The 12,826-nt window shown below is 41.1% G+C and overlaps 1 long non-coding RNA gene across 1 annotated transcript; it reads left to right on the top strand.

Moving 5' to 3' along the window:
* Positions 1–3,349: 3,349 nt before the first annotated feature.
* Positions 3,350–11,076, top strand: LOC117012763 (uncharacterized). The gene is made up of 3 exons (XR_004421227.1): positions 3,350–3,404; positions 3,752–3,806; positions 10,806–11,076. It is a non-coding gene; the product is annotated as an uncharacterized LOC117012763 (long non-coding RNA).
* The last annotated feature ends 1,750 nt before the right edge of the window (positions 11,077–12,826 follow it).

Here is a 12,826-nt window from a genome sequence, read left to right as displayed (position 1 = left end):
AGAAAGCAAGGGATTGGGAATCTATTTGTCAAACAATGATTGAAAACTTTCCCAACATGGCAAAGGAAATAAAGACACAAGACCAGGAAATGCAGAGAGTCCCAAAAAAGATGAACCCAAACAGGTCCACACCAAGACACATTATAATTAAAATGGCAAAGGTTAAAGACAGAGAATTCTAAAAGCAGCAAGAGAAAGGCAACTAGTTATTTGTAAGGGAGCTCCCATAAGACTGTCAGTTGAGTTCACAACAGAAACTCTTTGCAGGCCAGAAGGGATTGGCATGAAATACTCAAAATGATAAAAAAACAAACAAACAAACAAACAAAACCCCAGGATGTACAACAAAGTGTACTCTACCCAGCCAGGCTATCATTTAAAATGCAGGACAGATAAAGAGCTTTCCAGATAAGAGAAGTTTATCCAGACAAGAGAAGATAAAGGAGTTTATCACCACCAAAAACAGCATTACAAAAAATGTTTGAGGGACTTCTTTAAGATGGAAAAAAAAAGATAAAAGCTATGAATAATAAAATGGCAATTACTACATATCTATCAATACTTGCTGTCAATGTAAGTGTATTAAGTGTTCCAATCAAAAACATAGTGTGTCTGAATAAATAAGAAACAAAACCCTTACATATGCTGCCTACAAAAGAATCACTTCAGATTGAAGGACACACACACAGACTAAAAGCAAAAAGATGGAAAAAGTTATTTCATGAAAATGGAACCAAACAAAGAAACAGCTGGGATAGCAATACTTATACCAGACAAAAAATAGACTTTAGAAGAAATGCTATAATAAGAGACAAAGAAGGACTCAGTAATCCCACTTTTTGGTATTTATCCGAAGAAACCCAAAATGCTACTTCGAGGGAACATGTGCATCCACATGATCACTGCAGCATTATTTACAATGGCCAAGATGTGGAGGCAGCCTGGGTGTTTGTTGATGGAAGAATGGATACAGAGGAGGTGGTACATATGTACAATGGAATATTGTTCGGCCAAGGAAGGGAATGGGTTCTTGCCATCTGTGGCAACATGAATGGATCTGGAGGGTATTGTGCTGAGTGGAGTATATCAGACAGAAAAACAGATGCAATGTGATTTCACTTATATGTGGAATCTAAAGAACAAAATAAACAAACAAAACTGAAACAGACTCATAGATATAGAGAACATATTGATGGTTACCAGACAAAAGGGGAGTTGGGGTAGTGAGTGAAAAAGGGAAGGCATTAAAAAGTACAAATGGATTGTTACACAGTAGTCATGGGGATGTAGGATGTAGCATAAGGCTTATAGTCAATAACATCATAATAACTACATGTGGTGTCAGGTGGGCACTAGATTTATCAGGGTGATAGATGGGAAGGGGTTGGGGGACAGGGTGAAAAAGGTGAAGGGATTAGGAAGTACAAATTGGTAGTTATAAAATAATCATGGGGATGTGATGTAAAGCGTAGGGAATATAGTCAATAATATGGTAATAATTATGTATAGTGCCAGGTGGGTACTAGACTAGTCAGGGGGGTCACTTTTTAAATTATATAAATGTCTAACTATATGCTGTACACTTGAAAGTAATATAAAATAATACTGACTGTCAACTGAAAAATTAAAAAGGAGGGGAAAGGTGAAGTGGTCCAAATTTCCAGGTATAGAACAAATAAGTCATGGGGATGTAATGCACAGCATAGGGAATACAGTCCATAATATTGTGATAGCATCACAATAGGTACAGGGTCAAATGGGTTGCTGGACCTACCGGGATGATCACTTCTTTAGGTATATAAATGTTGAAAAACTATTGTGTAGACCTGAAACTAATATAATATTGTACGCTAACTATATTTTTAATAAAAATCTTTTAAAAATTTAAAGAATAATTGTAAAAGGGACTTACTCCAACAGAAAGTAAAATGTACTTAAAATAATTTAAATCAATGTAGTATGGGAAGAAGGAACAGACAGGTAGATAAAGATAAATAGAAAATCCAGAATGGCAGGACATACACAAATTAAGTAAGTGATACATGTAAATTTTCAGTTCAGTTTATAAAGAATAGTTCTTTCAAAAATGCTATTTTAAAATTTGGCTAACTGAGAAAATAATCTGCTCAACACAGACCTCGAGTTTAATTCATTGGTAACCAAAGAAATGCAAAGAAAAAGGTATTGTGTTTCTTTGCCTATCAGATCAGGAAGGATACAAATACTGTGGTCAAAAGGACACTTCCTCTATTGGTAGGATTCAAAGTGGGCAAAACCTTTCTGCTGTGGCCTTGACCATGTGTTTCAATGTTTAAAAACTGACATAGTAATTCCACTTTGACGACCTTATTAAGGAATAGGTAAGTGTGTAATTCTGTTGTCGCTGGAGGCTCACGGACATGTCCAAGAGAGGACTCAACCTGGAGCAGCGATGACCAGGTTATTGTCTTGGCTCAAGAAAGAATTCAAGGGCCCGACAGATGCAGGAGAGCACAGGGAGTTTATTGAAGCCAAAGTACACACTTGGGAACTAAGTGCGGGTGAACTCAGAGATTCAGTCGCCCAGAAGAAGTCCCCATCAGGGATTTTTATCCTTCCAGGGACAAGACTGGGTGACATCCTGTAGTTTTCTCCTCCCCCTGGGCGAGATCCTCCGTTTCTTGATTTTTCTTCCTTATTTGATTGTTCCGGATCTGTAATGGTGTCAGATGCATGATGGGAGTCTTACTAATATCGATGTAAATGACATTATAATAGCATTATAATTAGCTAAAGGTCAGGTCCTGGTCAGGGATGCTGGTCCCGCCAGATAAAAGTGGTTCTTGTTTTTCTCTAGCTGCAGGTGCCGGATACTGTTTCTTGTGAAACTGAAACAAACTGGGAAGGTGCCTCACGATGTATCCTGGAGGGAGAGGTCAATTCCCTAGACTATTTATCCTGTCTCACTGTCACGTTTAAAATCTAGAGAAAATAGACTTTCCTATTGAAATGCAAATTCATAAAATGAACCCAAGAAGAGTAAGAAAACCAGAACATAGCTGTCACCAGAGAGTAAATCAGAGAGGTAATCAAGGAGCTACCACTGGAAAAAAAGGGACCAAGTTTCAGATGATTTTACAGCTCAATTCAATATAACCTTTGGAACAGATAATGCCTATGAATATTTGAACAATTCCAGACTGTAGAGGAGAGGGAATGCCACTTGGTGAATTGTATAAAAATGGGCGATTCAGCAAGGACAGCCAACATGGATCTCCATCTCCATCCCAAAGTGGGAGAAGCCCCTCTGCCCTGCCATGCCTGCCACCCCACCCCAGGGCACAGGGCTTTCTCCCTCCTGGAGTTATGCCTTTGGAAAACAAAAGACTGGAAGTTGGGCTGTCTTCTGGAACTCTCTGCCTAAGGTTAGTAAGTCTTCAAAGGAACTTCCATACTCTTGAAGTGAGGTGAAGGTGATGGACCAAGACTAAAATGCAAACTGTCTTGCCTTACTATCCTGCTAAATTATGTATGCATAAATTTCAAAAGAATTTTTCAACAAATATTTTCAGAAGTAGTCTCTAGTGTCTCAAGATTATTATTACTAATTGCATTTTCTTATTTATAGTTTTCCATATTGTTTGAAACTCTGAACAATAGACATTTTCTTTAATAATAAAAAGAGCTATTTTATGTCAAAAGAAATCTCTGGGAATTTATAGATTAATTGAGGAGACAACTGACATCTTTATAATATTGTCTTTCTGTGTAGGATGACGGGTGGGAATTTAGTCCGTGCATTTGAAGTCCTGCTTAGGATTTCTCAGGTAAGTTCTATAGTTTCCTTCATGTGCTCATAGTTGTTTCATGCATTTTGTTGATACTTTTAATTAGATGTTTTTTTCCATTTTAACATCTAACTGGTTATTGCTGGTAGACAGTAAGGAGATTGAATTCCATGTATTTCTGTGGCCTGGCTGTAAGGAGGAAAGCTGGCATCTTGGTTTTGTAAGTCACCTTGGGGCAGTTGGCTTTGGTGTCTGGCCCTGAAGAATGGTGTCAGTGGTTTATTTCAGAAAGATGTTTTTGCCTTGGTCAGGAAGCATTCTGTGGTTGCCAATTTACCAAGTTGTTTTTTTCCAGGAATCTTTCAAAAGTATTCTAGTACATGTCAAGATTTTCTTAAGGTCTTTCCCTCCAAAACTTTAAAGTAGCCATTAGTCTATTTCTGAAACTGAATTATCCCTGCGTATCTGGAAAAAACAAAAACAAAATTCTACATCTTCAAGCTATAGATTCTTTTATGATATTGGTTCTATTGTTAATAATTTTCTTAGGAGTTTGCTCTCATATTTATTTATAAATGACATTTTTGTGTAACTTTCTCTTTTTAATACCCATTTTTCGGGCTTTCTTAGCCTTGCTCTGCGAACTTCTTAGAATGAAATGGAAAGCTTTCCTTATTTTCTATGTATTTAACTGCTGACATGTAAAAGGTCTGGTAGACCTTACATCTCATTATTGTTTAAACATTTTACATTGAACATTGTAGATTATCATTATAATCTAATGGATTGAATACTTTAATATACAAAATGTGTTGAAGAATGCCTAGACAAGACGAAATGTAATGAAAAATTAAATAAAAATGGAGTTGTAGAAATCATCTGTATGGAATAATCCCAAACAGCTATAACCACATGCAATGAAATGAGCTGGAAAGAAATATAACAAAAGGTTAACGGAGGTCATTTCTGGATGACAGAATGACCGGTGATATTTATTTTCTCCTTTGAGTTTTCCTGCATTACTCCACTCTTTCCACTATTCACATGTAACATGTTCGCAATTAGAAATAAATTAATGATTTGTTCAAGATGCTGATTTCTTGAAAGTCAGAGCTGAGGCTTACGAATATATTGTGTAAATATCAGTGATATTTACAAACGTGTTTGTGAGCAGCTGGGTGCCAGCAGAGGACCACATTAACCCAGGACATGGATTGTGCTTGTTGTCTACGAAACCGCCGTCTATTTTGGGGTGATGAAATGTTATCCAGAAAAGTTCAACCATGCCTTTTCTCTTCCATCCATTAATGGTGTCTAACAGGAAATTAAAAAGGGGTGGGGAGCAAGGGTTGAATGCGTCACAAGCATTATGGGCAGCCGTGGTAGGAGAAGGGTCAGCCAGGGCCCCCTTCGGGCAATCACCAGCCAGGAAGGTGTTCCAGCACTTCTGATGAACTCATTTTGCAGACATTTAAAAAAAAAAAAAAAAAAAGTTAACTATTTAGAAAGATGCTGCCTCAGTATTTTACTCCAGCTGTACCATGATGCTGATCATATGGTGGCATATCACTAGATACAGAAGTGAAATAACAGACTTTTTTGAAGAGGCAGTGAGAGGAGATTTCCTCACCTTGTGATTTAATCTGCCCCAGATACCCTCAGGCAGATCAGCTTTATTTACAGTTTAGCCAAGGAGTCCCTCTGGCTTCTCTCTACACATAATGCATGTAGACTCACAGCCGGAGCCGAGGACCGCTCTGCTCTCCTCCCTCCTCACAGCCATCCCTGCAGAGACAGCAGCCCTCCACTCTTGAGATAATGCACAGAGGAACTGCCCATCAATCTCTTTTAGGTTGTTTCTCTCTGGTATCCAAACATCATTAACCCAGTGAAAAATTCAGTGAAACCAGCTGCATGGCTTCATGTGGACACGGAAGTAAACCCACCCTCCCGAGAGCCACAGCAGCCGAGAGTGCTGGTCCATTACGCACACCCTCCATCTCAGCCCACCTCTGCCTTCCTGTCAACGGACGCCAGTTGAACAACGTGATGCCCTAATGCTGAGCTATCCTAATGCATGAACCTGCAGATCACACAGGCCCATCTTCCCACAGAGTCCTCCCTGGCTCTGCCATTACAGTTTCCTCTGCCAAGAGTGAATGCTCCTGTCCCCTGGTCTTTCCTTCTCTCTCTCTCTCTCTCTCTCTCTCTCTCTCTCTCTCTCTCTCTCTTTCTTTTTTTTATTTTTTTAATTTTTTAATTTCTTTTTTTTTTTTATGGCTGATGGGATGTCTAGCAAATTCCTAAACTCAAGTCAGGAGTCACTTCCTTTCCAAGACTGCATCTGAATTCTATCCCCGGTGTGTGATCGTTTTATACCTCCCTCCTCTGTCACAGTTTGTACCAGTACCCAGTTACCAGTTTGTTTCCCCCAATAGACTGTGAGCTCTTGAAAGACTAATAATTACAATAACAGGTGGCATTTAGTGTGTGCTATTGCACTAACCACTGTCCTAAGCACTTAATATTTATTACATTTGTTACAGTGTTTATATAATTTATAATATTTATATAATTTATATCATTATCCGTGCTTAATATATCATTATACATACATGATACTGAAAATATTTATATCATTTCTTACAATAATCTACAGGTAGATTCTATCCTTATCCAATTAGAACAGATGCATAAACTGAACCTTAAAGAAATTAAGCTTAAGGTCACTGCCTGCAGGGTGGTAGGCAGTGGACTGCAGAGCTAAAAACTGACTTGAAGCTCAATGCTGGTAGTGGATACAACAGACTCATTCATCATTATAGATCCAGGGCCTAGCAGCCTTTCCAAGACGTAGACGATACCTAAGATCTATTTATCGAACACATACCTGACACATTTAACAGCAGAGCAAGACAAAGACCACCTGGATGAGGAAGCAGGAAAGCTTCAGGAAACTTCAGTTTAAAGGGGACATCCTGGTGACTTCCCTGGCCGCCTTCTTCTTACAGCTTTCATAGCAGCCTCTCGAGCACTTACTGCACTGTGTAATCACATAGTTATTTATCAGCCTGATTGACAGTCGCCTCCCCTGCTTGACTATCAAGTCCATGAGATCTGTTACCACAGCCTCCCGACGCCTGGCATGTCATTTCTCATTCAATCAAAACTGAGTGAGTGAGTGAATGAATGAATGAATGAATGAAATGCATCACCTCCCCTCCAAATGGGGCTCCATCTCATGTCTCTATGTACCGTGTTTCCCCAAAAATAAGATCACGTCTTATATTAATTTTTGCTCCAAAAGACGCATTAGGGCTTATGTTCGGGGGATGTCATCCTGAAAAATCATGCTAAGGCTTACTTCCCGGTTAGGTCTTATTTTCGGGGAAACACGGTATTTGAAATTAATAATGCCAAAAGTTGTCCCCATCAGTCTGGCTCAACAACATTCCCTGCTCGCTAAACACTATCAATGTTTTTTCTCTTCTGTTGCATCTCCCTTCTGCAGGGGGATTCAGTGAACACGCTCAGTGGCTGCCTTACCACCACTGAAAGATTAACTCTGACTAGTCTTCCCGGGGAATAGATCCTCCAGGAAGGAGAGAGCCTCCTGTAATCTTTCTCCTCCCCAAGATCCTTGCCTCCTGGAGGTCTGGCTTGATTTGACTTAAAAAAAACAAAGAAAGAAAGAAATGTGACACCTATTTATCCTCAAGTATCTTAAAGCAATAATCTTTTACAATTTTCTTTTCCTTTTCCTACCACCACGATACCAGTTCAGACCCTTGCCTCACATTAAGACTGTGTAAATAACCTCCTTCCTATAAATCAGAGGATTTCCGATGGAAGGGGAATTTGAGACTGGATCGATACCACACACCACCCCCTCTCCTTAATTCATATGAGAAGATGGCGAGGCCCAAGACTATAAAGTGACTTAGGTAATGCCAGAGCCCCAAGGAGAACCCAGGCTCCTGGACGCCGGGTCTTGTCTCTTGCTACCTCATTGATCTGCCTTCAGCTGCCTTTCATTCTTGGGCTCACGCTCTCATCTCTGAAGACCATTTTTATAGCCTGTCTCTTTTCTATGTTAATAAGCAGAACTAGGCTTGTTCAAGAATATAGGAAATTGCACATTTTTGAAACAACAGATTGATTGTGAGCTGTGCAGAGCTAAAAGATTACATTTCCTAGAAATCTGTTTCCACTCAGTCCGGGCCAGGCCAGGAGTTCGCATTTAATGGCCACTCCCGCCACCCTCTGGAAACAGCCTGGTACTGCACGCACGGGAAAAAATGATCCTCGCAAACATCTGGCTGCAATTTGCTTAAGGATATTTTCGCAAATGAATTTTGACCCACGTTCTTTTCTGTGTCTGTACTGAGGTATCAGCCCGATTTGAGCAGTATGGCCATTGGGATATGAGGGAATTTCAGAGGTAACAAGGGAAATCCCGCTGAAATCCATACTCTTCATTTCCCTTTAAAATGTGGGGCAGAGGGAAGGTCCTTAGAAAAGGCAATTAAGAACCATCAGAAGGACTTGCTCATTATTAATTAATGCTATTTTGAATCTGCTTTGGAATGACTTATATCCTCCCATCTATCTCCAAGTTCCACATTTGCAACATCTCCCCAGACTCCGTGAACTTCGTGCTCCTTTCACCATTTCTCCAAACCAGATTTTTATAATACAACCAGCGTTCCTGATTCTCAGTTGGATTAACAGAGAGGAAAGATTTTAAAAGCCCTTCACCGACTCATAGAATCTCAGAGGTTACACCGTGATATACACAGGCCTACATGATGGTCTTCAGTGGCTCTAGCATCTTCTAGAAATTCAAGAATTTTAATTTGTGGATGTGAAAATACAGAAAATGAAGATAATTGTAAATAAATGCCTCACCTCCTTTCCAACTTGTGAGCTAACAATCATGAAATATGAACAGTAAATCAGAGGCAGAACATCTATGAATGGATTTAAAAGTCTCCCCCAAATCATAAAAGTTAGTCTATATTTATTGGTATACACAATTTTTCAATCATGCTAGTCAGAAATCACCACTTGTTCACATAAATGGCTATAATAATCTGTCAGTGAGAAAGCTTTCTTCTGAAAGTTTTTTTAAATGGCTGAAAAAAAATAAGACCGTTTGTTATTTCAAATAACAAAAAAGTCCAGAGGCAGGACTTTTTCAAAGTTGGCTCATCATTGTCATCAAGGACTAAAATAATAGAAAAATACACACACACACACACACACACACACACACACACACACACACACACACTGCCCCTGGCTACTGGCACAGAGCTCCTAAAACCCTTCTAAATTCCTAAGTGATAAGAGGACTAGGAGCATCTCTTGTTCTAATGAGGAGACTCTGGGTGGCTCCTGGTTGGGGGCTGGTCCCTGTTAAGACTAAGCCATGATCAGAAGCTTAGAGTTTTCAGCCCACTCCCGTTCTCCAACTGAAAATGGAGATAATAACTGATCATGCCTAAGTGAGGAAGCTCCATAAAAACTCCAAGGGTACAGTGTTTGGGGAACTTCCAGGTGGGGGATGTGCCCTAACCGCATAGGGACAGAAGCTCCTGTGCTTGAGATCCTTCCATTCCTCATCCTATGTATCTCTTCATTGGACTGTTTATTTGTATCCTCTATATCTTTTATTATATAATAAACTTGAAGTGTTTCCCTATGTTCATGGGCCTGAACCTCTAACTGTGGGACCTGATGCTATCTCCAGGAATATAATGTCAGAATTGAGTTAAATTGTAGGACACCCAGCTGAGAATTGCTTGGTGTGGGGAAAATGCCTGTGCACACACCTGGTGTCAGCATTGTTGTGAGTGTGGGAGTAGTATGAAAGTAAAGGAGAGACAGGAGAAGAAGTGGGGTTTTCCTACTCAAATACCCAAGATCTTATTTTTCTACCCCAGCTTCCGTCCTCACTGCTTGCTCCTCGTGGTCATGAAACAGCTACTATTGCAGGCACCTTTGAAGACACAGCATCCTGCTGAACATGAGGGCATTGCACCTATGTGTCTTTTTTATTAAAAAAGAACCCCTTTTCCAGAAGCCTCCAGCAGGCTTCTTCTCAGGTCCCATTGTCCAGGATTGGGTCACAGGCCTGTCTTAGCTGCAAGGGAAGCTGGGAAAGTTCTCAACAGGCATCACATTCAGCCCTATTGTGGGAGGGGGTCCTGCCAGGAGGAATAGGCAGATGGGCTATTATATGACCATTCAGTAGACCACTAACGATGCTATAATGTTCCCTTTACACAGCCCAGTCAAATAATTATAGATTTTCTCTTTTCTTTTTTTATTCCCAAGTGATCAGCATTACACTGTGAACTCTTTCCCTATAAGCAGCTTCTTGTTCCCTACCCCATTGTACAAGGTCGGACAATCAAGTTCACGAATTGGTCGTATAGCCCTCCACCTCTATACACACACGTACACATACACACACACACACACACACACACACACACACATCTTCACTGCATTCATTCAGCCAACAAATACATATTGTGTCTGTAATGAACCAGGCCCTTAGCTGGATGCAGGGGATCCAAGAGTAAACAAGATGGGCATGGCTTCTACCCTCACAGAACTTATGCTCCAGGCAGGGGGGCTACCCAGGCCACAGGTAGTGGCAGATTGTGATGGAGCTCCGAGGGATAAACAGAATGGGGAGTAGAGGCAGAGGGCACTGAAACGCAAGGTGGATGGACAGGCAGCCTGCACTGAGTCCCCCACCCAGGGAGGCTGAGCTCTGAGCACCGTGCCAGTCAGCCAGCCTATGGAAGTGCAGATAAGGGCCAGGAAGCTGTGGGTGACCTTCAGGGGAGCAGGAGGGAGAGTGGATTAAAAAGTAAACTAGGGAGGGGGGAGAGATGTGAGGGAATTGTGGGGAAGGAGAGGAGGGGAGGAAGTAGAAATAGACTTTATGAGAGCAGCGTTTCTAATCACCTGTCTTTCTATTGAATCAACTTTAATTCTACATTGACACTGGGGTTTGACAACAAGGAAAGGAGATGACTCTGAAGCACATCTGCCCGTCGTGGGACTGGAACCAAAGACAGCTGCCCTTGGTCTTCTGTTCCAGCACCAACAGCTCTGTCCCCTTGTGATTTGGGAACAAGGGGATGTACCGGTTGCATTTGACGCTCCTTCAATCAAAGATACAAGGAGCAACTGAGGTGCTTTTATGGATGGCTGTTGGGGCAGGAGAGGAATGATTTAGGAGCAATAAGAAAAGAAGACCCTTGGTCCAAAGTACAACTTCCCTCAACGTGCAGCCCACTGAAGTGTTGAGATGGAGTCACAGCTTTTCATTACTTAAAGACAACTAAAAGAATTAAAGATAGATGTCCATATCTTAACAAGATCCTGTGTGAGGTTGTTTCCCAGGAAAGCTGGAACCTGAAGTGCTGGGCCTGGTCCAAGGGCATGAGGCCTGGAGACCTGGGCACATGGGCAGTCTTGGGGAGACTGGCCTGGAGGAGGCGGGAGATCTATAAGTGAGCTTTCAGGTACAGAAAATTAAACATCTTAGCTGTCAGTCAAACCAACTCTGTCATCTAAAGGTTAAGGCTTTGCAGAGAGAGGAGTTCTGTTCTGTTCCGGGCCTACAGGGCTGAAGCTGGAAACACAGGTGGGAACTAAGGGGAGCTTGCCGAGTGGAAGTATCATATTTAAACAGGATGCTTGTAGGGGAGGAAAAATGGTGTTCTCCTCCTACCATTTCAGGTTCTCTGCTGGGTCTCTGTAACAAAGATTAACAAGAGAAAAGCTTACACATTTATTTAATATAAGTTTTATGTGTCATGGGAGCCTTCATTAGGAAATGAAGACCCAGAGAAGCAGTTAAATGTGAGCATTTTTATGCTAGGTTTGATGAAAAGTGTAAAGTCATGGGAAAACGTGAGAGAACAAAGGGTATGAGCTGAGTGTATAAACTGGGGGACACTTAGCAAGGCCTGTTCATTCAGATTCCTCTCGTCCTCCCTCCATCTTCAGAGATAAGGATGCTTCTTTCCTCCAGGTTCAAGAGGAAAGATGCTTCAGGGGAAGGCCAGAAAGTCCTTCCTGCACCCGCCTTTTCTCAAATGATCGTTCAGTTAAAATATTCAGTGTGCCAGGTGCCATATTTTGGAGTAATGTGTCCTGAATCTCAGCATGCTTATTCACAGCAAAATATTGGAAACAGATGCTAGGAACAATTCGGCATTAATTGCCAGGTGTCGTCTTAGTTTCCCTGAGATTTTTACATTGGGTGAGTTATTTAACTTCCTGGCACCTCAGTCTCTTCTTTAAAATGGGACTGTGGACACTCACTCATGATTGTGTGTGGAAGCCCTGAGGCCCTCCCACTTGTGTGTTGTGTGCACCTTGAATGAAGCCCTTACATGTATAAAGCCTGTGGGCTGTTGGGTGCCGTAGCTGCTGCTTTGAGAAACGTTGGACTTCCTTACATCAAGTACCTCCTTTTTTGTTTTTGTTTTTGTCTTCAGCTCTGGACCTTTCAGCTGTATTGTTAAGACAGAGGGTTTACAATGGTGGCACTAAGTCTTCTATTTTGAGGTTTGATAATTTGATTTAACAAGTGTAATTTAGCTTGGGACTTTTTGAAAGCTTGTTTTCCTTCTTTCCTTTGCTTCCTTTCCGCAGCTTCCTTTCCACCAACTGCTAATGGTTTTGCTTCCTATACATTTACTATGCACACCAGTTTTAATGTTTCTATTTACTTCAGCCCAGTGCTGGCTCTGTGACTTGGGAAAGTCTTTGCATCTGTGTGGGATCCACTCCTGACTCCAACTTAAACTTACATAACATATACAAAGGTGGCGATAACCGGCTTAACTGCACCTTCTCCCACCCCAACTGACAAAGCCGAACTCTCTAGAAAATTCCACTGCAGGCGTAAGAAATCTACATCCTGACTAGAAAATATAGAACTGAAGATGGAACAAAAACTCGAGGTAGTAGTTTCCAGCAGACTCTGCCCAGCCGACTCTTCTCTTACTTTAATAAATCTTCTGTATTTC

This window comes from Rhinolophus ferrumequinum, chromosome 21, assembly GCF_004115265.2.
Source record: "Rhinolophus ferrumequinum isolate MPI-CBG mRhiFer1 chromosome 21, mRhiFer1_v1.p, whole genome shotgun sequence".
NCBI classification, from domain to species: Eukaryota; Metazoa; Chordata; class Mammalia; order Chiroptera; family Rhinolophidae; genus Rhinolophus; species Rhinolophus ferrumequinum.
The sequence above is the reverse complement of the archived record's forward strand: the minus strand, read 5'-3'. Positions and strand labels throughout refer to the sequence as shown.